Genomic DNA, 25,006 nt, shown 5'->3' on the forward strand with positions numbered 1-25,006 from the left:
ACAACACCCCCTGCATTTTAAAATCCCCATCCAGTGGCATTAACCCCACATCAATCTGCCTAAGTCTTCTAGGAGTTCAGGAAAGTTGAGTATCCTCACTAAATTTCTTTCCAAATGCAATGAAGCCTCTATTCCTAGCCTCTCAGCAATGGCACTGAGATGGAGAGTTGATTCTCCTTTAGCCACCAAGTGGTATTAACCCATATCCACCCTTCCTGCCTCAGTTTCCCCACCTTCCAAATGACAAATTTCTTTTTGCTCTAAGAGTTTACTATAATTGTATTAACAATCCATGGCCTTAGAATCACAGAATCACTAAGATCATTAAGTCCAACCATCAATCCATCCCCACTAAACCACGTCTCTCAGTGCCACACCTCCAATGAACACCTCCATGGATGGTGACTCCATCATTCTCAGCCTGTGCCACTGCATTACTGCTCTATCTGAGAAGAAATTTTTCTTAATATCCAACCTGAGCCTCCCCTGGCACAACTTATGGACATTCTGTCTCTTCCTATTACTAGTTACCTGCCAGGATTATAAATATAGGAGAGCAGAGTTGGGAAGCGTAAGGGACATGAGTGAAATATAGGGGTTTCAACAAGTCTTGAGGGTTGTGATAGGCATTTGAGTTTAGTTTGCTGCCTTCAGACAGGTGGTGGTGTTTCTAAAGGACAGCTATTTCCAGTAGGTCTGATACGTTTTTGTTCTTCAAAGCTGTAAGCAGCGTTGGTTGAGCACCTCTTCCCCTGCTGCATCCTTGTGAATGCCCAGCCTCATCACCTCTGGTCCCACCATCCTCTTGTGGATATTGCTATTTCTTGATTTGTTTTCTGCCCAGTCCAGACCTCAATACAAAAGCCAGCCCTGGACTCTCTGAGTGAAGCATCCCCACTGGCTGAGCTCATTATCATATCTTGGTAGAGATTCTGGTTTTTCAGCTGATTCAGTTTGTACTCAAGTCAGACTATGCATGTGTTAGCACACTCACTGGCCTGGCTTGGCTTTGTGTATATTAGAGCTTTACAAGATGGGTCCCAAGTAGGATTCAGGGTACGTTTAACCAGGGCAGGCTCAACCATCTTTATTTTCATAGAATTGTTAAGGTTGGAAAGACCTCTAAGGTCATCAAGTCCAGTCGTCAGCCCATTATCACCATGCCCACTAACCATGTCCCTCAGTGCCACATCTTCACATTTCTTGAGTCTGTTGCAGTGCCTCACCATTCTTTCTAAGAAGAAATTTTTCCTAGACTAGAAATTTTTCAAGACTAGAAATCTCATTATTCCCATTGACTGCTGCATTGAAACTTACATGCTTCCCTAAAAAACCACGGAACCCCTTCCAGAGGAAAAAAAAAAAGCTTCTGCCACCCAAATCCCTCCTCTGTATTCTTGACATTGGCTACGCTATGTGTAAATTCACTCTGTGCTGTTAACTCCTGCGCTAGGGCTGGGCTCTTTTCAATGTGCCACGTAAACGCTGCTCACCACGTATTTACATTGAACGTGTTGCCCCACTGTACATTAACATTTAAAACAAAATCGCCAGCCCCATCACAAGCATCACTCTGAGGGAAGGCAGCACAGCATAGACATCATGTAAGTAATTTGTTCAACATTGGTGATAATAAGCTACGCGGAGCAATAAGAACATAAACACAGGGCTTTGTGTGAGTGTGTGTGTTTATTTTTTTTCTCCCTTTTTCTTCTTTTTCTTTTCTTTTTTTTTTTTTTCCTAAGGAACCTCTGAGGGAAAAAAAAAAAAAGAAGAAAAAAAGCCATGAATGATTCATAGATGCAAGGGGGGAAAAAGACGAAGAGAGAGAGGGAGAGAAAGAGAGATTAAGAGAGAGAAGCTTCAAAGTGACTGGAGCGGATTTGAAGTCCTGAGCGTTCCTGTGCTGGGCAGGCCAGCAATTCACCAGAGAGACCCCGTCAAGCTCCCCCCATCCTTCGCCCTGGCCTCATCCCTGCTGCCTCCTCCTCCTCCTCCTCACCGCAACGCAGCCTCCCAGTCGCAGGTTCAAAGTTCAGCAGCATCTAATGATGGGAAGGCCTCCCAAACCCTCTGTGAGTGGCATCTGTTTATAGGCACGGCCCTTCCCTGGTGGTTTAGCCTGGCTTAAAATAAAGTAAAGTAAAAGAGGGGGAGGAAGAGTGGAACAAGATGCAGGGTTCTTTAAAAAAAAAAAAAAGAAAGTATAGAAAAATCTACTGGTGATGAAGTGCCTTTGATTCTGAATATTAAAAGAGCCCATTAGATTTAAATGTAGTGAGAATATTAACGCTACTGCCTTGATTTGTATTCACTGGCTACCACGGGTACACTTTGGGAACGTGAAAGAAAAATATGGCTCATTACTGGGTGGGATGCTGGCTTTCCCAGCAAGGAGCAGCCGGAGACAGAGGGCTGGGTTGTCCCCTCTCCATCCCGTGCTCCTGGCCATCAGAAGCATGAGGGCTTCCAAAGGCATGACTGGTGGGATCACCACCTCCATGGTTGAAACTCATTATTCTTTTGCAGAAAAATTCGGGCATTTCAGAACTTGGTTCTGCTGTGACCAGAATTAAGGAGTATCCTCTTCCAGGTAATCCAAGTCTCAACATTTTTGTTTCCCCTGTTTTATTTAATGTAATTACATTTTTGCTCCTTCAGCTTAATGATATAATAGAATTAAATGCATGAACTATCATGGCAGACCTGCAGAGGAAGTGAGTGAAGTCCAGGGCAAATCCTGTAAGACCTGTTTTTGTTTATACGTCACAAAATAAATGACACAACAATGAATGGCTAATACTCTAATTAGCATTACATGCTGACTTTATTTTATTAATCAAAGGCTGTAACAGTCAGTGGCCTAATGAAACAGCTTGATGTTTTAATTCTTCCAAAAGAGAAAAAGAGATAAGGGCTCGGCGCTAATTAGAGTAGCAGCTGATTTCTAGAAAAAGAAAATCTGAAATTGTTGCCTGGCTAAAACAAGGATATCAAACACTGCAAATATTCCAATTTACAAAATGAAAAGAACAAAAAATAAAACCAGAAGCTTTTAAGATGTTAAGAATAGAAGAAATAATAGGTAGCTATACTGTCATCTCATAGTATGTCCTGACTTGTCATTAGTACTACCAAGTACTGGGACATGAGGTGTTCCAAAAGAAATAGAAAGAAATCATATTGAACAAATAACACTGTTCCAAGTATCAGACCTCAATTAATATTTGTATCATCATGAAGTTTCAGGAATTTCTGAAATACTTTTAGGATTTTGAATACCCTAAATCCAGTGGAAATCAGAATCAAAAATTCTGGCAAGAATATTTTCATTTTGGTTTGAACTTTTTTAGAAGGAAAACTTCAGTGCTGAGGTTTTCTAAGGGGCCACATCTAAGCAGAGAGTGGACAGTTATTGGAGCCTCTAAGGAATAGGTGCACAGAAGAGGGTTGTTGTCTGTTTTAACGGGTGCCTCCATGGCAGCGTGTGTCCTCCACGCAGATGGCCCACTGCTTAGCTTGTTCCTGACAACTGGAAAGACAATGTGGATGTAGACTGGACAGCCACACTGTGGGTTTCCTCACAAACAGCCAGCTGCCGAGTCTCAAAAAATTAAAGAAAAGTCAGACTGGAGTTGGAGTGAAGCAGCTGATCTCACCAAATCAACAGCAAACATTGACTTAGACAAGTCTGGGTTTCCTCTCACAGTTTTTTAATCAGTCTCAGCATACAGGTGGATTACAAGGTAAGGAATAATTCATCATCAGCATGAGGTCTGGGTACATCAGGACACATTGACAATGATGTACTGATCAGTCCATTATCTCAGGCTTCTCTTATTCAGCTCTTGGCATGTTAGATCTGGACAACCACTTCTTTGGTTGTGAGCTTACCCAACTTGCCTGCTGGACTTGCTGTGGACATGTGTCACTCAATGTGACATCTACACTTTTCTAGAACACCTCCAGGAATGGGGACTCCACCACCCCTCCACACAGCCTTCTGATCATCTGCAGAACTTACTGACCACTGTGTCTGAATCTCTAGAGTAACTACAGAGCAGGCAGGGCATAGCAAATTTGCAGAGCAGATGGTCTGAGACGTTCTTGGACTTCAAACAGAGAAGTCTAAGGAGAGGGACCAAGCATAACTCCACTCCAAATTTGTTGGTAGTGCCTTGAAAATCCCATGCCTATGCATAATGACTGGTGTAAAATGGATTGTATCACCTCCCAACTCCTCACTCTCAATGCCTGAGCTGAAGTTTATTCTTTTAGCAAAAGCTTGTGAAGTGGTTGATCTCAATGATGTTGGACCAGCTTGTACTAGCAGGACTGTGCGGGTACATTGCCACTGTGTAATGTGATTTCCCCCAGAGGAAAATTCCTTTGCAATGCACAGGCATATAAGGAAGCACAATTAACTTCTCTGGAGGAGCCTAAAGCCTGCTTTCCTTGAGTGTTGTGTAATTAAAACCTCAGTCTTGTTAATACATTAGTGAGATGTTTGCATATAATTCATCAAATGTTTATGAAAATGCGTAACAAATAATCTTGACAAACAAGTTGCTTAATTGAGATAAGGGATGGGAAGCCTTGTGAATTTTTAATAAAAAGGGGGAAAGAAAGCACGCTACGTTAATCAGATGAAGTTATCTCATTCAATATTTTCAAGTGACTTCTCCAGTGCACATTTTATTTAATATATTATACAAAAGGAATAACTTGATCCCCCAATGAGATCTGTGTAGAAAATCCTCTCTTGCAACAAACACAGCATTTGGCTTAAGGCATTCCCGAGCTATTGATCAAAATCCTATGTTTTTGTTCTTGACAGATAAGAGCACTGAAATTTGCCTGGGATTTGCACTTGCTCTAGCTGGAAGAGGAATGGCCAAGCCTGAGTGTCTTACTCCAAGTAGGTAGTTAACTGTTGAACAGAATCAGCAATGGCATCAATATACACACCATGGAAGCTGGTTAAGCTCTGGGAAAAAGAGGGGTTCCATTCAGATTAAAAGCTTCTTACCCATTTGATCAAGTGAGAACAGAGCCATGACCACCTCCTCCATGGCTAATGCCCTTCCCACCATACTTTTTTTCTGTTAGTCTGTTCAGTTCATTAACACAGCAAAGTTCAATTAGGCAAGTTTATTTTTGGCCTGAACTTTGCTTGGTAATTCCTGCTTCTATTTCAGTCTTGAAAAAGCTTTTGACTCCTAGAGCCTCCTTGTCTTGCCCAAAGGTGTCAGGCTCTTTTTTTTCTAACTTTGTTTGCAATGGCTTGGAGCAAGAGTGTGTGAATCTGTTCCTATTACAGCACCAGTTTAAGAAATCTCTATCTACTAGATAGATACCTATGCACCATAGGGAGAGACAGTCTGGACCCAGATTAGCTTGTTTTTCCCCCACCCACCTCCTTAAAATTACAATGGAATCTTACAAATATTTAAACCTGAATCCAATGGGAAGAGATAAGGGATTAGATGGTTCAGGAGCAGTGCTTCCCTCTCCTCTTCCTTCTTGTTCTATCATGTGTGGGGTAGGAAGAATAAATCCCGCTTCTCTCCTTGGTCTTACACCTTGACCAGCTCTGTGGGGAGCATGACTGGGTTGTAACGGAATGGATGGAATGAATGAGTTTGGTGCCAGCTTGGGTGGGGATTTGAGCAACCTGGTATAGAGGAAATGTCCCTGCATATGGCAGGGGAGGAAGAAGATGACCTTTAAGGTCATTTCCAACACAAACCATTCTGTAATCCACAGAATCATAGAATCCCAGAATTATAGGAGTTGGAAGGGACCTCTGAAGTCCAATTCCATCTGCCTGCTCGAGCATGTTTGATGATTCTATGAATGCCCATGGAGGACATAGGAGGAGCAGTGGAATAAAGTCCTCGTTGTCAGCCGTGGTGGAGTTTGCTGACCATGCTGACAATTCCTCCTCTTCCCAAATGTCACTGTCACTGTTGCACTTCTGAGCTGATGTTTTGGTATTTGTCTGACTAAAGACTTTCCAACCTCCAACCTGTAGAGGCTTTCTTGGCCTCTACACTGGGACTGATTATTTATTTGTTACCAGCCTCGTGGAGGGCAAGTTTCATTCTGAACCATGAAAACCTGCTGTTCAGTAGAGTTCAGGGTCAATAATACTAATTCTCATCCCAAACACCACTACCATCATTGGCATTAGATCAGAAATGCCTGTGTCTTGGATGAATACAGTGTTAAATCTGACTCATCAGATCTGGATTAGAGCACCAACACATCATCTTTCAGTCATTTTGTATTTTCCTACTGGGCCCTTGTGTCTCCTGCACAATCCTTCTCTCATCCCAATTCCTTCCATCATCTTGTCCAGCTGCAGCCATCCAAGCACCTCACGTAGGCATCTGTTGGTGGCCAGAAGCAGGCAAGAGGAAGCTGCAATTAGGAGCTGGAGGTGAAAATTGCTCAGAGCCAACAAAGCTCACCCTGGCACGTATGATTGCACTCCAAAGGTACTTGCACAGAGCAAGCCAGTGATGAAGAAACATAGACTACGTAGTTTAAAAAGCTCCCAGCCCAGAGTCAGCATTTCTACCCTGACCTGCCTCATGTATTATTTAGCACGGACTTGTTGATGCGCACTTATATTTTTTTCCCTGTGGAGTTGATGATCTTCCTTCCCCTTAACAGCCTTGCCGCTCTCTCTCTGCACAGACGCCATCATCAGTGGGCTGTGGATGGACCAGGGCTGGGCAAGTGCTCACCACTGGGGTTAAAGAATGCAGGGTTAGAGGATGGGCACCATGGCCATACCGGCACTGGCAAAGGTAGGGGAATGAAGTGTGCGGCAGAGATGGGAGAGGGGTCTATGAAAGAAAGAGGAGTGGGAGAAGTGCAGTTGGAAGTGAGTGGTGTTAATGAAATATTCAGCAGTGGTGGGCCTAGACGCATTGCCGAAATTGCAGAAGCAGAGATGATTAATATTTAACAGGGTAAGCTGCCACTTGGCTGCTTTCTGCACATAGATTCCACCCCCACGTACACACACACCACCTCCCTCCGACTTCCCACCCTCTGGCTCCCCCAAACTCCGTCTTCTGCCACTCTTCTCTGACTCAAGCCAATGGCTTCTACCACCGTGCTCTGCTTGGGGGAGGTTCTCAGACCCTCCATGAGGTCTGCACAAGGGAGATCAGGTCCAAGGGCTGCCTGGTGGGAAAAGTGCCAGGACGGGGGGAAGGTAGTCGAGAGAAAGCACATCATTTATTTTTCATGTGGATGGGAGAGCAGGTTGTCCTATTTAGTCACATTAGATGCTCTGTTAACACAACAGGAAGAAAAAAAAAGAAATGGAAAGGATGGATTAATGCTTGCAGCAGAAGGAGACTGCTCTCTGGTTCTCTGGGCAAACAGGAACTGGTCTTTCAGGGGGTTAAGTGTTTTGGCTCCAGTTGTGTCTCCCACGGGGTGACCCATGTAGGTGATGGACAGCTGAGAAAGGGAATGTGCAAGGCTCTTCATCAGCTGGTTTGGTGCAGGTGGAATGGCCCTAGTGTGGACTGATATTGGGTATACAACCACCCACCCCTTCATCTGCAGGGATAGGTGATTCCCTGCAAACTCTCCTCATGAACATCTGCACAGTTTCCTTCTGGTCATTTTGCAAACCCTCCTGAAACTCTTCTCTGCTTGGACACCTCAGGAGATGTGACAGTGGTTGTACTGTTAGTGTGCTCAACAAGGTGTCGCTGCATTTTGAGCTTTTTAGAAATCAGTGTCCTTCCATCTGCTGCCTTCTGTTGTGCGTTTAGGGAGGTGCTGTTCAATCTAGGAGTCATCTCTGTGTTCAGGATCTTTGACGCCCTTGGTACAGATAAGTCTTAGCCCATTTGTGCAACCTCAGTGCTGTAAATCAACTGATTTATTTAAAAAAAAAAATTACAAGAATATTTGTGGTCCAGCTACTTTCTGGGGTCATTAATATGAAAATGACTTGGAGTAAATGAGTGTATTAAGTTGCAGCTGGGACTTGGAAAGATGTAACAAGTCTGAGTCAATACAGACGAGATTTCTGAGAGCAGGCTCGTGTCCCAGGTTCTGCAGATATACTCAGTGAGTGAACACAAATCATGGGACAGGTACACAGGCTCTGTACAAATCACAGCTTCTTTAAGAACAAAGTATGTTGTGGAAAATCTGGTCTTATCTAGCTCTGTCCATGAAATCAGGGAGGAGTGTCCCACTAGAAAGGAAACCAGAATGTTTCAGTGAATTTTGAGAAGCTGAAGAAAACTAAATGAGGGTATGAGGAAAATCAGAGTACGTATTTTCTTTCTCCCTGTATGTTGGTCTGTATCTGAAATGTTAAAAACACTGAAGCAAGATCTTGAAGCCTTCTGCTTGGCTTCAGTTCCAGGACCAGTTTTCAGGTATTTGAGCCAATTAAGCATCATCATGTAGTCCACTGCCTTCACTCTTCAGCTGAAGGCAGAGCAGCAGCATACTGGAGGAGCTCTCGCGTGCTTCAGTGAAATGACCATCTTTTCCCATGCATATCAGGATGTGACCCAAAGGAGAGAATGGAAGGTGCACTGGGGATGCAGGTAGCAGTTCCAAAAATGGAAGCAAGGGTTCATATCTTACAGAGACAGAATCAACCACTGGACAGAAAGGAAATCATAGACAATGTGGCTGCTTGATTAAATATACAGTTTAAAGGAAGAGGAGTCAAGGTTGTTGAAGAAATAGAATAGGATGGCCATTTGCTTGATGTTCCCCATGCCTGATGGCTGTACCCACTCATCCCTTCTGCTGCCATGCCATGGCAAGGATTAATGGGCATGGATGTAGAACGTGAAAACCGGATGCAGGCAGAAGCCAGGCCATCTGTGGCAGGAGGAGGAACCCCTGTTGAACGTCCCAGAACTAGTGAGAACAGACAACTTGATTTCTATTGTGTAAGTGGGGATTTGTCCGCAACGGTACAGTAACAACTAGAATTAGAAAGGAAGAAAGAGTGAATTCTTCTTTCATCCCAAGTGTGTTCCCTCCAGGGCAAAGGTCAAGTGCATTGTGTGGCCGTGTTTGGATTCAGAATAAAATAAGTGACAAAGGCGAGAACCTGGGGCACGCACAGGGACTGAATAAAGAGAAGTGTGGGCTAGACACCAGAAACCACTCTCTCACCCTAGGGGTCATTAACATGTGCAATAGGTGACCTCATGACATGGTGCGGGGGCAATAGAGACACTAATGTGAGTCATTTATATGCTGGCTTGAGTGTATTCAGCTATCGATAACAGCATTTTTCTGAGCATAGTGACCAGCTCCTCTGGTAAAATGGAGATTGTCCCACTTGCTCATGCAGTATGCCAGCAGTTACTCTCAGCTGCTCAGATGTCTTCCCTGTTTCTCCATAGGAGAAAAAAGAAAAAACAAAAATAAAAAAAAAAAGGCAGTGCACAGATTGTCTCCCTGTTCTGTACAGAATCTGTAGACAGAGTCCATTCTGTGCTTTCTAGAGAAAAGGCTAGGCAAAGGCTTCAGCATAAAGCATGAAGTGCTGATGGAGGTGAAGTTTGTCCAAAGCTTTTTTAGAGAGAGAACTTACTGACCTAGTAAAACTCTGGTAAATGGAGCAGGATGGAGGCCTCAGAAAACTCATCTTTTGTTTTGAAGGTTGTAAACCCCTTGCAGGTAAACATCTGTCTTACCATTCCTCAGCATCTCCCTTGCCCACCTCCTTTGCCCTGACTAGCTCAATGCTGGCTGATTCGCCTTTAGCTTGTTGTCTGACTTGACACCAAAGTAGGATGCTGCACTGCACAGACCTCATTTTCTTGGCTAAGGGTGGTTGAGCTGGCTCCTGGCATAACAGAAACAGTTGTGGAAGAGGTGAGGGTAGGTGTTGTTTAATTCATGAGAGAGTTTCAGGCTGCACTACATATAGAATAATGTATACATATAGAAACTCTACAGTGGTGCAAGGTCCTTATGTCCTTAGTCCTATCCTCCAGCATCTCCATCATCAGCAAGGAAGCTCTCAAATGCCACCTTTTGGCCTTCTGAAATAGATCAGCTGGACCCCACTTTGTCTGAAATGAAATCTCCACCAGGGGATGGCTGGTATGTCCCTCTTTTCAGCTGGAACAAGGTAAGAGACTGAGCCTCCCTGTTTAAAGAAGTGCTGGTCAGAGAAATGAGCATATACCCTGAATTGAAGGCTAGCCCCAGCAATACCCACCTCGTAAGCACACTTTGGGTATGGAGAATTTGCATCGTTGCAGGCATTTCTGCAATAAGCCTGCTAGTTTATCCTAGTTCTGTGAACAACTGTTGCCTGCATCGTAGTGCCTTCTCTGTGTGCATGCACATCTCCCTGCTCCACCACAGTAACAGCTAATCCCACAGGCCAATGTAACAAATTTGGCAGGAATATACAGATCTCAGTGACGCTGTGATCCTGAACATTTCATGGAAAATAAAGAAACTGATCTCATGAGCTTATTGAACGAGGGTCTGTTGTCTCAGGCCAGCACTCATCAGGCACCTGAAAATCTGCCCAGCTGAGGTCCTGAATGCCCCAAATGCCTGCCCCTTAATTATATATAAGAGACTCCTGCCACACAATGCCAACTCATTGTGGAGCAATATTCATTTAGCTGGTGGCCCATCAAGTGTTTGGTGATCCTCCAGGATGAAGCACTTGTCCTGTGTGCAGCTTCAGTACAAAATCAAGTCTTCTCCTCTACTTGCTAAGAAGAAGATGCATGAGTGGAGGAAAATATTGTGATGCTGAACAGAAGAGCAACTATTTTCTGTCCTGTCCTGAGTTTTAGTGCTTAGAGTGAAATTTACTACCATAAAACGCAATGAAGAGCTTCTGTAGTACTATGACACAGCTTCAGGCTTGACCAAAAGAGTTCCTTAGACTACTGACTGATTTCATTTATTTATTAGCCAAGGGCTCCTTTGAGGTCCTATCATCTCATTCTCAACTGAATTTCAGATAACCTTTCTTCGAGCTTAGACTCTTTGTAGCTGGCCAGTTTTAAAGATTGGTTTGAGCTGCAGACTTCAGATTTGAAGCTGGATCTGGGTTTGGGATTTTGGTTCTGACCTATTTCATTCTGTGATACAGCTGCTCTCAGAAGACTTGGGATGTTCTTGGGAAAGTTAATTTCAAAATTATAGGAATAAATGATGTCAGATGGCTTTACTCACTTGCTTTGGATCTCCACAAATACTAGATCTCTGGACTGTTGAGTGTGGGTTGAAGAAAATAAAATTCTGCCCAGCAGTTTCATCTTTGATGGTTATGATAGAAATGCAGCCCCAGAGGGGCTTGATCTTTGCCCTGATATCAAGATTTTTTCACGGTGCATTGGAAAAGGCTTCTTGGAGGTCTTGATAGAAACTGTGGAGAAAAGCTATCAAGAATTGCCATACTAACTCCCCCTGCCTCGGCAAAGGTGCTGCAGGGTGAACTGTTTGGAAACAATTAACGTGCTCTTATACCAACATGACCTTTGAGAGTGCCAAGCATCTTCTATGGGGCCTGTAACTCAAGCATTAATAATGGATTACCAAAAGCAACCAGCTGCAAGGGAACCACTTCTCCCTGCTTAGATAATTCTCCTCCCAGAGAAAAGCTATTGATTTTGATACTGATTCCTTCCTCCCTCGTGAAAGGGCTACACCCCACCATTGCTATCTGTGACAGTGAGCTCTCTCCTGATCTACACACACCATACACATCAGCCACGTTCCTCTACACCAGCAGTAGAGACACCCCTCCAACACGACCGAGACTGCTGCTAAAAGCAATGTGCGCTTCTATTTTCTCACCAGATGATTCAGTCAGCTTTGCACTTCAGCAGCTGTTTCCCACTAGTCTGCAACAAGTAGCATCTCTGAGCACTGTGGAACTGGTTAGACCCACATCAACTTTGCAGCATAAAAGCACAAAGAGCACAAAGAGTATGGATGAAAATCAGCTTGGATGATGCAAGCTGGATTGTGCAAGCACCCTCATCTGCTTGTTCTCTTGTATCACTTCCTTCATCCTTTCTGCTCTAAGTCCATGTTTGTGTTTTACTATTTGTGTTGGAAGTGGTCCTGGGAAACTGATCTAACTGGCTGTGTTTGAGCAGAAGGATTGGACCAGATGACACAGAGGACCCTTCCCATCTCAGCCATACTGTTCCAGTTGCTGGATTTGAGATGGAGTTCTGAGTACCTTTATGACTTGCTAAAGCTACAGTCTCTGCAGGGGATGGAAGGAAAAAGAGGACCTTGAGCTTGTTTACATCTTAGTTTTATGGACAGAACTGAAAACTGGTTTCTGTTTGGTCTTAGGCCAGTCAGAAACAGGAATCACTTGTAAGTTTCTGTAAACAGAAATCTTATTTTTGTCTGTTTTACAGAGGAAAGCAGGGAAGGGAGGAGGAGAATGGAAGGTATGCCATCACAGTGTGTGTGTTTGTCACTTACCTTTACACCCAGTGGTACACAAACTTGTTGGCCACCTTCAACTATGTTTTAAATGTGGTTGGTAGAAGTGGTCTGAAAGATATAATGAAATAAAGCAATTGGATGCAGCACCACAAGCCCACCAACAGACTGAGATAAGGCAAGCCTGCAGCATGTGTTCAACCTTAATGAGACACTGGAGAATCCAGTTGCTGGGTGTGGGGCAGCTTCAACTCTGAGTTCACACTGCACCAGACATCAGAGAAGCCAACTACAAGAGGCAAATCTCTGGGGAATTGGGGTTCATTAGTATCTCTGCTTGTGGAGTAACTTGTTTTCTTGGAGCATCTTTCATCTCTTTTCGGACACAAGATGTGGAAACAAAGAGCTGGATTCATGGCAGGGCTTACAGTGCTACTACAGTATGGTGGGAGCAAGGATCCTCTTCCAGACAGCGTGCTGGAATCCAGCAGGGACGATATCTGAGCTGTGGCTGTGTGGATGGGTGCTGAGCCCTCAAGCTGGGTGAGGGAGGTGGTACTCAGACTGGATAGGAAGAGAGGGCTTGTGAATCAGTCCTGAGAAATACCTGTAAACCCTCTTTTATACCAGAAACCTCAAAATGAGATGCTGAGAGCATGAACCTTCTTTCTGAGAAGAATGGACCAAAACGAACAGCTGAAATGAGTCCATGTTGCAGGTAGAAAGGAAGCCCTGGAATTTGCTGTTCTAAGGTATAAAAACTATTTTGACAAAATAAACATCCCCCTCCCCTCTGCAATCTTATCTGCTGCGATCATTCTGCCTCCCGGTGGACCCATCCTCCACAGACATGTCTTCAAAAATGAATTGTATTCAAGTTCACTGTGAAGTTTCTTTATGATGGTACTGTAAATGGACCATAAAGCAACAAACCTATGACCCTAAATTCCAGAATCTGCAAAAACTGCTCTTACTTGGCTCTTGTCCATCTACTGAAGTGCCCAGCCGCGGGATACTTGTAGCCATGAGTACCGGCTCTCCGCAAGCCTGCCTGCTCACCATGTAGCAGCAGGATGCAGAGAGCCAGCTCATGTCTGAAATCCTTGCCTAGAGTCAGATGGTAAGATGGGAAATCCAATCATTTTATACCGGTCAGTGAGTGAACATTGCTGAGCATATGGGTAAGTCAATAATTGGCTTTAATTAAGTAAAAGTTCTTTCATTAATATCTTTTTAAATGGATACGCTACAAAATCTGCCTGGGGGAAATCTCAGGGTTAGAAAAGCCTTATGGTATATATTGCTGCAATATAACTGAGTTAGGTTGAGATACCAGCAGGGTGAGCATAGGAGGGAATGGGGGGAATGTTTGGAAAGGCAGCATGGAGTGAGACTCATTATCTGCTCTGGACTGAAAGGAACAAGAATATTAGCTTAACCTAAACCTGAGCAAGTCAAATAGATATTTTTGAAGGTAAAAGTATGGTCTGTGGAAGTCTTATGGCTAAACCAGATACTGATTACTTATGCTATCCATCTTACATCACTCATTGTGTCCTGCAGATGGTGGAAGCACAGCTGAACCACAACATTCCCATCAAGTTCGATTCAAAGCATCCCACCCACGAGTTTCACCATGGGCTGACCACTGACATCTATCATTTGAAGCTACAAAACTTCACCCCCAGGCCCAGCTAACGTGCTTTGGAGGGTGTTGAGATGGTAAACGCCTTTTCGTCTGAGCCAAGGCAAGATTTCGGTTCAATATCAGCAAGTTGACATGTGCTCCTGAGTGCCAATGTCAAACCAAACAGCAAGTACCATCCAATCATGCATCTTAAGCATGCATCAGTGGCATTTTCAGTCCAGTTCCACATGAAGCATAGACACAAGAAGAACAGACATGTTGGTTTCTTCAGGTGAAAAGACAAGCACTGGAAGGAAGGGCCCTATCCCCAAAGTGAGCTCATACTCAGAAAGGTGCCAAGGGTTTGTGTATTTCTATGAGCAATGTCTTCTGTTTTCAGGCTCCATTTCCCTTCAGATCCAAGTGGAAAAGGCTGCGTAATCTTCAGACTGAAGCTTTTTATGTTTTAAAGAGAATGGTGTTATAAAGTGTTGGCGGTCTCTTCCTCAGTATTGGCTGTGACAGTCCAGGAGTGGAAGGCTTCTGATTAACACATTGTGCACGTAACCTGACATGTTGCCCAGTTTTAATATGCTCTTTTATCAGGTCATGCTGTCCCTTTGAAGGTTCTTTGCATATTGCCAGAGCACAATATCTACAAACAACTCCTGCTTCTTCCCTTCTCAGTTACTTACACCCATGTTGACAATTTAAATACTGCATCGCGTGATCACCCATGAGTTTCTCTTTTGACTTGTCTTCTCAAATTAAAAGCAAAACAAAGCTAAACAGGAGGCTTCTTCAATGAGACTTACAACTACGGAAACAATGACCAGCCAAAATGATAAATCTGGCATCTCCTCATTCTTTAGCTGACTTTCACTTGCCTGAATGCTAGGCTGGTGCTCACTGCAATTTGCATTACTGTAAGTAAGCAAAATTCTTGCTTCAACTCATTTGTTTAGTTCAATTTCAAAAATATGAATTTAAACAAACCAGGAATGTTTATTCCCAAATGAGAGTTTGCATAGGGCAAAATAATAGTGAGTAACAGTTTGAGCAGCAATTGGGGCAATTGTATGCACCATCAGAGCATCTTTGTGGCCATAGATCTTCCCTGCATTTGAGGGGTGACCATACAGAGATTTCTGCATTTTTATCTCTATGCAACGGTGTGGACTTGTCTTTTCTTGATAAAACCCTAAAGACTAATTTTCACTGAATATTATGGATCAAGCAATATTCTATTTATGAACGCTTTGCTTCAGCCAAATACAAACTGTTGGACTCAGTGAGCCTCATGGTCTGCAGTGTAGAAAATATTAACCTAGCTTCCAATTTTATCCTTGTGGAGGTGAGAAGCCTGGGTTTTCACTGCAACTGATGAAAAAGAACAGTCCCTTAGGCAGGCAGTTGTTTTCGTCCATCCCGTGCATCTGATTCAGGATGGGTGAAGCAGCTTTGGGCAGCACTCCCTGCTGATCCAGGAGGATGCTGGAGTTATTTTCCTGAGTCACACCCAGTGCTCCTCCTTCAGTTATCTGCAAAATTAGTGTTTCTCATGCCAGCTCCTTTAAAATGCAGCTGTCCCTCACAATACTGTTTTTCTCCTGTCATTTTTTTCACACTATTTTCTGTCACATTTGGCAGCTCCTCGTGCCAGGACTAGCACTTCTCATCCTGGTCAGCTCGTGCAACGAAAGGCTGAGATCTAATCAGTGGCCAAGTCACCTGCCTACGATCCCAATGCAAATGCTCTGGAAAACACAGCTGGAGAGTTAATGAATTGGCCAAGCCCCACGTCAGAGCATGCAAGGCTAGATGTAACTTGTGCTGGTTTTCATTTCTCTTTTTCCTGGTGCTGCAAGAGAAGGCAAGGCAGATCCTTTGCGTGCTCCACAAGATCTTTGCCTCTCCAAGGATCCCCCAACAAATCTCAATAGGCCCTGTATGCTTCCCCCTTGGGCAGAGGTGGAAGCCAACGTCCTGGCTCAACGCATCCAAAAAGGAGCAGTCCTACAGCCAGCAACTTCTCCTTCCACCCTTGCCTAGGGCTGACCCTGTAGCATTGACCACCTCTTCTGTTGCAAGCAGCTAGATTTTGGCATGCTCCTGTAAGGAAACCCTTTTTTCTTTTCCTCTTCTTCTTCTCCTGCATTTTGATGGGGCTGGAGATCTCTCGGAGGAAGACGCTCTTCCCTTTTTATCAATTAGGAGCACACACGCGCTCTCTCGCTCCCTCTCCCACCCCTACTCTGCTTTCCTCCCAGCTCCCCTTGGCTGCCGATTTCAGACAAAGATGTGTGAGTTCTTTGATCTGCCTGGCAGCCACCGCTGGGGGATTGGCTTGGAGGTTAATTACACACAGGCCGTCTCCAGCTGTGGCAGGAGCCATTCGGCTGGAGAGGGAGCTGTCCCTTCTCCCCCCTCCAGCTACAAACTTCAAGGGGACAGGAGGGCAAGGAAGGTACCACTGAAACCCCTTTTGATATGACAAACGGGCTCCTTGCTTGCCTCTCTGGTTCTTGTTTTGTTTGTCTAACTGGTACTTGAAATATGGATGAGCTCTCAGTCCTGAGGGCCCAGCCACTGTCTTAAAACCAACTGGAGTTTTGCTCTCCTGTCTGTCTTTCTTTGCCTGTCCACGTGTCCTTGTCCAGCAGCCCTCTGCCCACATACCCATGACTAATCCCAGCTCTCAAGGAGAAGCAAAACCTGGACCCTGTGTTTGAGCAGCTGTGCAGAGATGAGGAGCCTCATCTGCTGGAGGAGAGATGAGTTGGTGGCTGCTGCCCGGGAGGTTTGCATTCTGTCAGTCCTTCTCTCTGTGCCTGAAATACTCAGAGATTTTCTTCTGTTTATTCTTCTCTTAAAGCCACTTAAATCCCTCTGTGCCTCGGTTTTCCAATCTTCATAATAAAAGCAAAATACGTTTATCTGCTCCTCAGGGTTGGATTGAGGCTGATTGATTTGCTTGTCAAACATCCCAAACTAAATAGTGTGGCACAAGAGAGCTGTTGGTATAATCCCTCTGTATTAGCAAAATCCCTCTCAAAAGGATCTTACACAGATGCTTCAAGGCAGGTATAGATGGATTTCAGATGCTTTTCAGTGGCTCCTAGGCATCTCTCTTGGCCTCTGAACTCTCACATGATATTCAAGTGTGGGCTGGGGTCCCCATGCAGTGAGATCTGCAGCTGACAACAGCCTGCATCCTAAGGACATCACACAACCTAGACTAGATCTATCCAGGAGTGCAAACTCATATTTAGATTTGCACTCCCTTCTGTGCAGACTAAGGGAAAAATTCAAATGTTTCTCATTCAAACAGTGTATCTGTAGTAGTCAAGAACGACAGTCAGTTTGATTGCATGTCAGTGGAAGCCATCAACTATTTGCAGCAAAACATGCCTGTCTTGAGGCCTTGCCTGAAGCCAACATGCTGTTGTGCTCATCTGGATTGTGAGCAGATCTGGGAGCTAAAAGGCAGAAAGCTCACTTGTGCACAACCATTTTGCTGACTAGTAGAAATTTGAGTGCAAGGACCTGTGGGTCTGTAGCAGAAATGCTAAGTGATGGCCTGAACCAGTGATTGAGCACCTGGTGGGAAGGCAGGGCCAACCCAGAGGAGCTCAGGTGCATGCAATGTACTGGAGTTACCAGAAGGGGTGGAGACAGGATCCACTCCTTCCCAGTGCTCATTTAAGGGTTGGCAATGAGGGTGAGGATATCTTGCTGGAGATTCCTGCTCCTGGAGGCTTTCTGAAGATAAGTAGCTTATTTTGTTTATTTCTGTGCTCACTGCTGTTGTATTTGAGCAAACTCCTGCTTGCTGCAGCCTATGTCTTTGGTGCTCTTTCCATTACGTTGCAGAGTTCTATGTGCATCCCTTTGGCATTTGAACTACTGAGATGGGGGGGCTGTTGTCTTGCACAGATACTAATGTTGTGTCTAATGCTGATGTCCTGGTTAAATAAAGAGCTGTAGCTGAGCTTTCCCTTCCATTTCTGTTTCCTTCTTTATCACTCTCATGCTGCTGGGTGGAGGACAAGCAGCTGAACTACTGTCACCTTACATCCCCAGAGCTACTCACGGGAGCTAAGGGGCTGGGAGTGGCATCCAGGGCTATGTGTGTCCTGGTGGGAGGAGACTGTACATCCTGTGGATTGAGGTATGTGAGGTCATACCCAGCTCAGCCCGCTGTGCTGAGGAGTTGATCTGTGCTGCAGGGCTTTTCATGGGTTTGTGAAGAGTAGAGACACTGCTGAAGTTTTACAGAATGTTCTTTTTCCCAGGGAGACAGCCAGAACTGACACTTTGAAGATGCTCGACAGCTCCAAGGGATGAGGCTAGAGGATACAGGCATACAGCCCCCAGCTGCAGGCAAGAAGGAACTGATGTCATTTGATGGCACTGAGTATGTGTGGGTGAAACACAGAGTGACCTTCTCCCTTATGTCTGTGATATGATAATGAGTGACAATCAGCTGTCCCTGTTTGTGCTGTCCAGATCTCCTTAATGTGTTGCATAGGTGACAACCTGTTGCGATGCCCTCTCCTGTCAGCGAAGCTGCTGGGTGGACAGGACTGGTGCTTGAAGGCTCTTTGGAGACAGCATTGAGGATGGGCATCCACCTCCTTGGGGTCTGTTGAGAAGGCTGAAAAGTGGATGCCTGCATGAACCAAGTGTCTCCACACCCACTCATCAAACAAAATCCATTTCCTTTCTTACCCCTCGCAGTAGAGCTCATAATAATTCAACAAATAAGGGTATCTGCTTATACTGAATTAACACTTTCAGTGTTTCTTTTGGTCTTCTGGGAGAGTTTTCCCATTTCTCACGATATACTTTGTCTTCTGGGTGGCTATTCCATATATAGTTCTAGCCCTTTAAGATCTAAAGGTTGTTTGACACAGTAAACATCCCAAAATCATATCAGGCAGAGAGGCCTGGGGGGGGGGGGGGGAAGTAAGAAAAGATCAGCTTTTGTTTCGCCCTGGGGTAACTATGATGCTCTTATCCTGGAACATGTGAATTTGGAGTCTTGAGCTATTTCATGAAAGTCTGAAGCTTGTTGGAGGATGGAGTGGAGTTGTGAAGTCTGCAGAGCATCTAGTATTTGCTTTGTGATTTGTTCTGATGATTGGATATCGTACTCCAGCCCTAGGGAAGTTAGAGATTGCCCTCTGTGCAAAACCATCCCAGCCAGCAATTTCATGGATACAGGCACTACAAAGTAGTTGTGTTGGGAACGAGCAGTGGATGAACAAATTCAGCCCTGTGAGAGCACTTCTCTCCAACACACAGTGCTTAACTCTACCTCATCTTAAATCTAAAAGATGCTACTTCTGCAAATCTCACACACCTATTGCAGCCCAACAATGCTGTCCAGTAGAGATAACCACAAAAATTACATATTCTTGGCTTGCTGACCTCCTCTGGATGACATGTGAATATCTAGGGAACTTTTGCCCATAAATCCATTTTGATAGAGCATAGAACATACTTGTAACTATTAATTCCCCACTGTAAATTCAATTTCATGGAGTGTTTCTCCTCAAGCTGTCTGCAAATGAATATACTCAACAATATCTCTAAAAAGACTTTTGTCTTTGCCTGAAGGACTTCTGTGACTATAGGGATAGCTTTCATACAGCTCACTGCATGTATAAACATGGGAAGATAGATCCTTCCCATGTTTATACATGCAGTGAGCTGTATGAAAGCAGCTCTCCAGCAGTGTGTAGGAAGGCATGAGGATAGAAAAAGTCTTCACTGAGGTTATGAAGGTCAACAGTGCCCATAAGAGCATTGTGTTAGGGCAGCAAGTAGGGTGCAAGCTCCTCTGGCATGAAGTCACAAAGCTCTCCCTGGAGCTGCCTTCCTCCTGCCAATCTATGTAAGTGCTTCTTCCCTGCCTTTTCCATGAAGTCACATCTCAGCTTGTGCTAGGTGACACATCTCACTGCTCGTAAGCACTGCTTCACCTGCTTGCTCTGAAGTAAGGGAGGCCCTGAGAGCAAATCCCCCCCCAGGGAGGTCTCATCCAGGGAAGGAATGGTTAATCTCCTGAAGCTATGAACCCTGGTGGGCCTCTTTTTTTCTGCAGTAATGAGAAGTGGAGTGTGCACATTGCAGTGTGATTATTACCTGTTTATTTTTTCATGAGGCTTCTCCACTGTATGTCACTCTAGTGTCATCATCTGTAAACACATTGATTTAACCATTACTTTGGAGCAGCACTCGCCTGCTCCGCAGACTGGATACCTGTCCCCTGAGGGCACCAGGAGTGACAGAGGGCTGAGAGCTCATCCTTGGGCTCTGCTTCACTCTCTGCAGCGCTCATCTCTCCTCTCTACTCTTCCTCTTCTCTGCCCTCTTATCCACTCCTCTTCCCATTCAGCTTTCTGCTCCCTTTGTTTTGGCCACCAGCCCATCTGCTGCCCCAGCCTCGTGCTTTGAAGATGCAGCAGCAGCTTGGAGCATCCCACCTGCAGACATCCCACAGGGAACAGTGCCAGGTGGTTTTCACCTCCTCTCCTCTGAAGGTGTGTGAGCAATCCAACCTGTACCTTCTGCATCGTGGAACAGGCTGCCCAGGGAGGTGGTGGATTCATTGTCCCTGGAGATATTCAAGAAAAGGGTAAATGTGGTGCTGAGGGACATGGTGGGATGGGTTGATGGTTGGACTAGGTGATCTTAGTGGTCCTTCTCAGCCTTAATGATTTTAAGATTTAGGGAAAATGTGGTTGCTGTGTGGAGCATCCTAAGAGGGTACCCCAGAGAGGTCCCTGAACTGCTTCTCCCTGGGGAACAAGAACAAGGGAACTGACCAACTCATTTCTAGACTATTAACCATTAACATAATTAACCACTGGAGGTCTGAAACTGTACCACTCACGTCTGCAGGTGGTGGCATATAGAGCACCTGGGCACTGCTCTGCCCTCAGTCAGCCTGAGCTGGGAATTAGGTACCATTATAAAGCTAAAATCCACCCATTATGGATTGGAAGAGTTGGAGGAAGCTCTCAGAAGCCAACCAAGCATTAGTGCCTAGAGTGTTTGTAGGGTTGTATATACCCTAAGCCATGAGCAAGACCTTCCTCTCTTGTCCTGCCCCTGCATCTGTAAAACTCCACCCCATAGGGAAGGGAGCTTTCCCTAGACTGTGTGCAAATCAGAGATGTATTGAGGTAGGAGGGCTGGCTGGTGGAGCTGTCATGTTGTACATGCTGCCATGTATAATATAAAGGACCTGATTCAGACCTGTACACCTTAAGTGAATACAAGGGGTTAATGTGCAGGGCTATGAAGCAGCCAAAACTGCTGAAGAGCAGCTCTCTGTGCCATTATTTTAGTTTCATGGTGGTGTTTCTTGCCACAGCTACTGCACTCTACTCTTTCATGCAGTGCTCTTTAGAGCCAGCCAGGCTCAGACCCTGTAGTGCCTGTCTTCACTGCCATGCTTGTGCAGAGGGAAAGCCTCAGGAGAGGCAGAAGACACTTTGATTTATTTTTACGACTTCCACAGACAAACTTGGAGAAGAAAAAATGGGGGAAGAATCTTGGAACTTGAACCCTTTTAATAAATTAACTTCACTGGTTCTCCTTCCCTGTTGTGATGCCCATGGCAGACAAGTGCCAGGAAGACTCCTGGCTCCTGAGTCATGCCCCGTTAGTGCACCAGTTTGTTCTGGGCTTATCTTGGAGGAAGGGCCCAGAAGGACAGTGGGCTGTGAAGCAGAATCAGGGACATCCCAGGGTGATGCTTTGGCACTGTGAGCCATGTTTCATTCTTTGATTGGCATAAAGGTCACCAGGAGGCATGCCCAAGTGATGCTAACCAGCAGAGGGATGAGGACTGCCAAGGTGGTCTTGGCTGTCTTCACGTGAGTGCTGCCTGCTGAAGTGTCATTGTGCTAAGTGATGCTAGCTGTTTCTTCAGCCCCGAGTCACATCAAGATGCTGCTCTTGGGCTCTGCTTTGCTCTAGAAGTTATTCACTGTGCAGTGAGCTGCTGCTTTACTTGCTCAGAGCAGCCCCTACTCCACCTCTGCAATGCTACGCACACGAATCCATTAAAGCCTCTGCAGTGCTCCAGAGCTGAAGGACCTAGCAGTACTGTGCTAAAATGGCTTTGCTAATCCCTACTGTTCAAGAGGGAATCAGCAACAGTCCCTGAGGGACCCTTTTGTTCTGCTATCGAGGCCCTGAGCTTCTTAGCTGAGTGTAACAACTCTGAATGCTTTCGCAGGAGCGCTCAGTGTGCATTATTTATCATTGTCAGGATTGTTACACTTCAGAGTCGCATTCACCTGCCCATTGCATCCTGCAGGTATTGCGGGATGATGCAATGCTTTCATGGCTACAGTAGCTCTGGTGCATGGCCTCATCCTGCAGTAGTATGGGGTTAGTATGAGGGTGGCAAGGCCATGACAGATCCAGACTTTTCCCTACTAAAGAAAGATCCCTACTCAGAAGTGAGGGATGCTGCAGGCAGTGTTGTGTTAGGCGAAGCGTCAGGAAAGCGTTCAGTGAGGCCAGAGGATGAAGAGGAGACAGTGAGGAGGGCTTGGGGGAGGAAGGAAGGATTTCTCCTAGCTATTTTCAGCAGCATAGCAGAAAGTTCTGTGTCTGAAGGCTAGCAGGGGAATTCCCGTTTTCATGGCAGGCAAATGGAGTAAGAATGGAGATGGGTGTAATGGTCCACTTGTGGAAAAACTAAAGAATTTCAAGAGCCATGACCTCCCTCTCAAGATCTTAAGAAGGTTGAAGACCACTAGCAAGATCCTTCTGGGGACCTCCTAGCTTATGTGAGATCAAGGCTGGAAGTATAATGAGCCCACCAATGTTCTTCAGAACTGTACAGCCTTATGGCAGGTTTAGGAGATGTCTTTTTCATCCTCAGCATCACTGGGAAAAGGATCTGGTATTGGAGTTTGCTCCCTTTGTGGGTTGGAGCTTAAAGCTTGGGAAGTCCTTTGAGAATGAGATCATAGAATGGCTTGGAGTGGAAGGGGCCTCCAAGACTGTGTAATTCCAAGCCCTCTGCAGCAGAGAGTGCTGCCAACCACTAGATCAGGCTGCCCTTGCCTCCATCCAGTCTGGCCTGGACGCCTCCAAGTATGGACCATCCGTAGCGTCTTCAAGCAGTCTGATACCTGGCATGGGTGCCTGTGACACTGGTTTTGTGGAGTAGGGTTTGCATGCTTACCACCACCCACAGCAGCTTCCTCCAGGCAGACGGGGCATCCCATGGAGGACAGCAGGAGCAGAATGTGGGTGAAGGTGGGAGTGCACAAAAGAAGAGGAAAAGAGAAATCCAGACTAGAAAGCAGGGAGCAGAGTAAGAATATACACTGGCATCCTGAATTAAGAATTCCTTCCTGAAAGCTGCCCAGTTTTAGCAAAGTCCTTTTCTGCCTTTAATGAATTCTGGCTCCCTTCCCCTTGCTGACCCCAGAGAAGGTGGAACGTTTCCAAGAGAAGGAGGGAGGGAGTGGTGAGAGAGGGGGGCTTGGAAATAAATTTAAAAAAAAAAAAAAAAAGGAAAAAGAAAAATAGAAAAAAAAGAGACTCCTCTTTAAAAGTCACTTTGCATCCCCTCCCCGAGCGGGAAGGAGCACGGGTCATGTCAGAGCCCTCCGCCGATGTGCCTTGCCTTTGCCGTTTTGCTAATGACACTGGAAATATGCTAAGGAGCCGGCTGCGAGGGGGCTTTTCTAATGCGGTCACTTCCTGGGACCTCAAAGAGGCTTTAATTGCGGGGCCGCGGGGACGGCAGGTGTGCTTGTCATCTCTAATCAGGGAGCCGGGTGCACTGGGCTGCCTGCGCCGAGAAAGCGGGTTTCTGGTGCTTCCCCTCCCATCCTCACCCTCACACCCCCCAACTTTTCAACCATTGCACACCTGTCAAAATGATTATGGGAATGAGACTCCATCATGGGCAGAAAGAACAGATTTGAAGGAAATCCTCTTTCTCCCTCGCTCTCACCCTCCCCCCCTTTTTTTTTTTTTTTTCTTCTGTCTGTATTTTCTTTTTTATTCTTTCACTCACGTTTGCTTGGATTAAGGAAGGGGGTGGAATCCCCTTGGTAAATGGGTCCTAAACATGTATTGTTGTCAGCAGGGCTTTACCCTGATACAGTCTGGGCTCATAGCAAGATTTCCATGCTGGTAGTTCGTGGATAAAGCTGTAATGTAGCAAATGAGAGGCAGCTCTCTGTGAGAAGCAGCAGCCACCTTGCACACCACATTGCTTACTTGCACACAAATACCCGCAGCACACAGACACTTATTCCCCCGTACAGAAGCTCAGCAGTCGCTGACACACCAAACATAATGTGCAGATGAAATTGGTCACGCTTCTTTCTCTATCTTGGGAATCAGCACCCAAAGGCACAAACATGCACACAATTGCACGGACCCCAAATGCACCAGCACGTGTGGATGAAAGAGAGCCACTAAATTCACATGCATCTCCTCAACTACAAGGGCAAACATCAAATCCCATGCTAATTTTCACTGAATCAGTCTTTTCCTGCCCGCCCCGTAGGACGGACTGAGAGACAGCAGCTGGGATGCAGCCATCTAGGGAGATGCCTGCCTGCTGCAGACAGACAGCTGGCTGTGCGGATGGACGGACAAGTGTTGAGCACTTTGACGTGCTTGAAAAGCTCTCTGGAAGCTTCTATCAGTTCTGGATGTGGTCATCAACCAGCTAACAAGGAGCAGCGTTTGGGATGCCTGGGTGATGGGACCTCCTTCTAGAACTGTAAATAAATAAACCCTGCTGGGACCTGAAGCACAGGTTCCAAGGACAAGCAGAACTTGTTGTGCAAGTTGCAATGTGGTGCTAAGTAAGGTGGGGGAGCTGCACTATATGTATATTTTATACTACATGGAAAGTGACTTTTAAAGGATCTCAGGTGATGTTGT

At 45.4% G+C, this 25,006-nt stretch overlaps 1 long non-coding RNA gene across 5 annotated transcripts; it reads left to right on the forward strand.

The window, feature by feature from the left end:
* Positions 1-1,749: 1,749 nt before the first annotated feature.
* LOC128076239 (uncharacterized) lies at positions 1,750-18,468 on the forward strand. Of its 5 annotated transcripts, none has more exons than XR_008204294.1 (5): positions 1,750-2,075; positions 2,530-2,593; positions 4,838-13,622; positions 14,005-17,840; positions 18,368-18,468. It is a non-coding gene; the product is annotated as an uncharacterized LOC128076239 (long non-coding RNA). The 5 variants fall into 5 exon arrangements; XR_008204291.1 differs by having other exon boundaries at positions 4,838-4,918; positions 6,679-17,840; XR_008204292.1 differs by having other exon boundaries at positions 4,838-4,918; positions 6,703-17,840.
* Positions 18,469-25,006: the final 6,538 nt, after the last annotated feature.

This window comes from Tympanuchus pallidicinctus, unplaced genomic scaffold (genome assembly GCF_026119805.1).
Source record: "Tympanuchus pallidicinctus isolate F22 unplaced genomic scaffold, pur_lepc_1.0 scaffold13, whole genome shotgun sequence".
NCBI classification, from domain to species: Eukaryota; Metazoa; Chordata; class Aves; order Galliformes; family Phasianidae; genus Tympanuchus; species Tympanuchus pallidicinctus.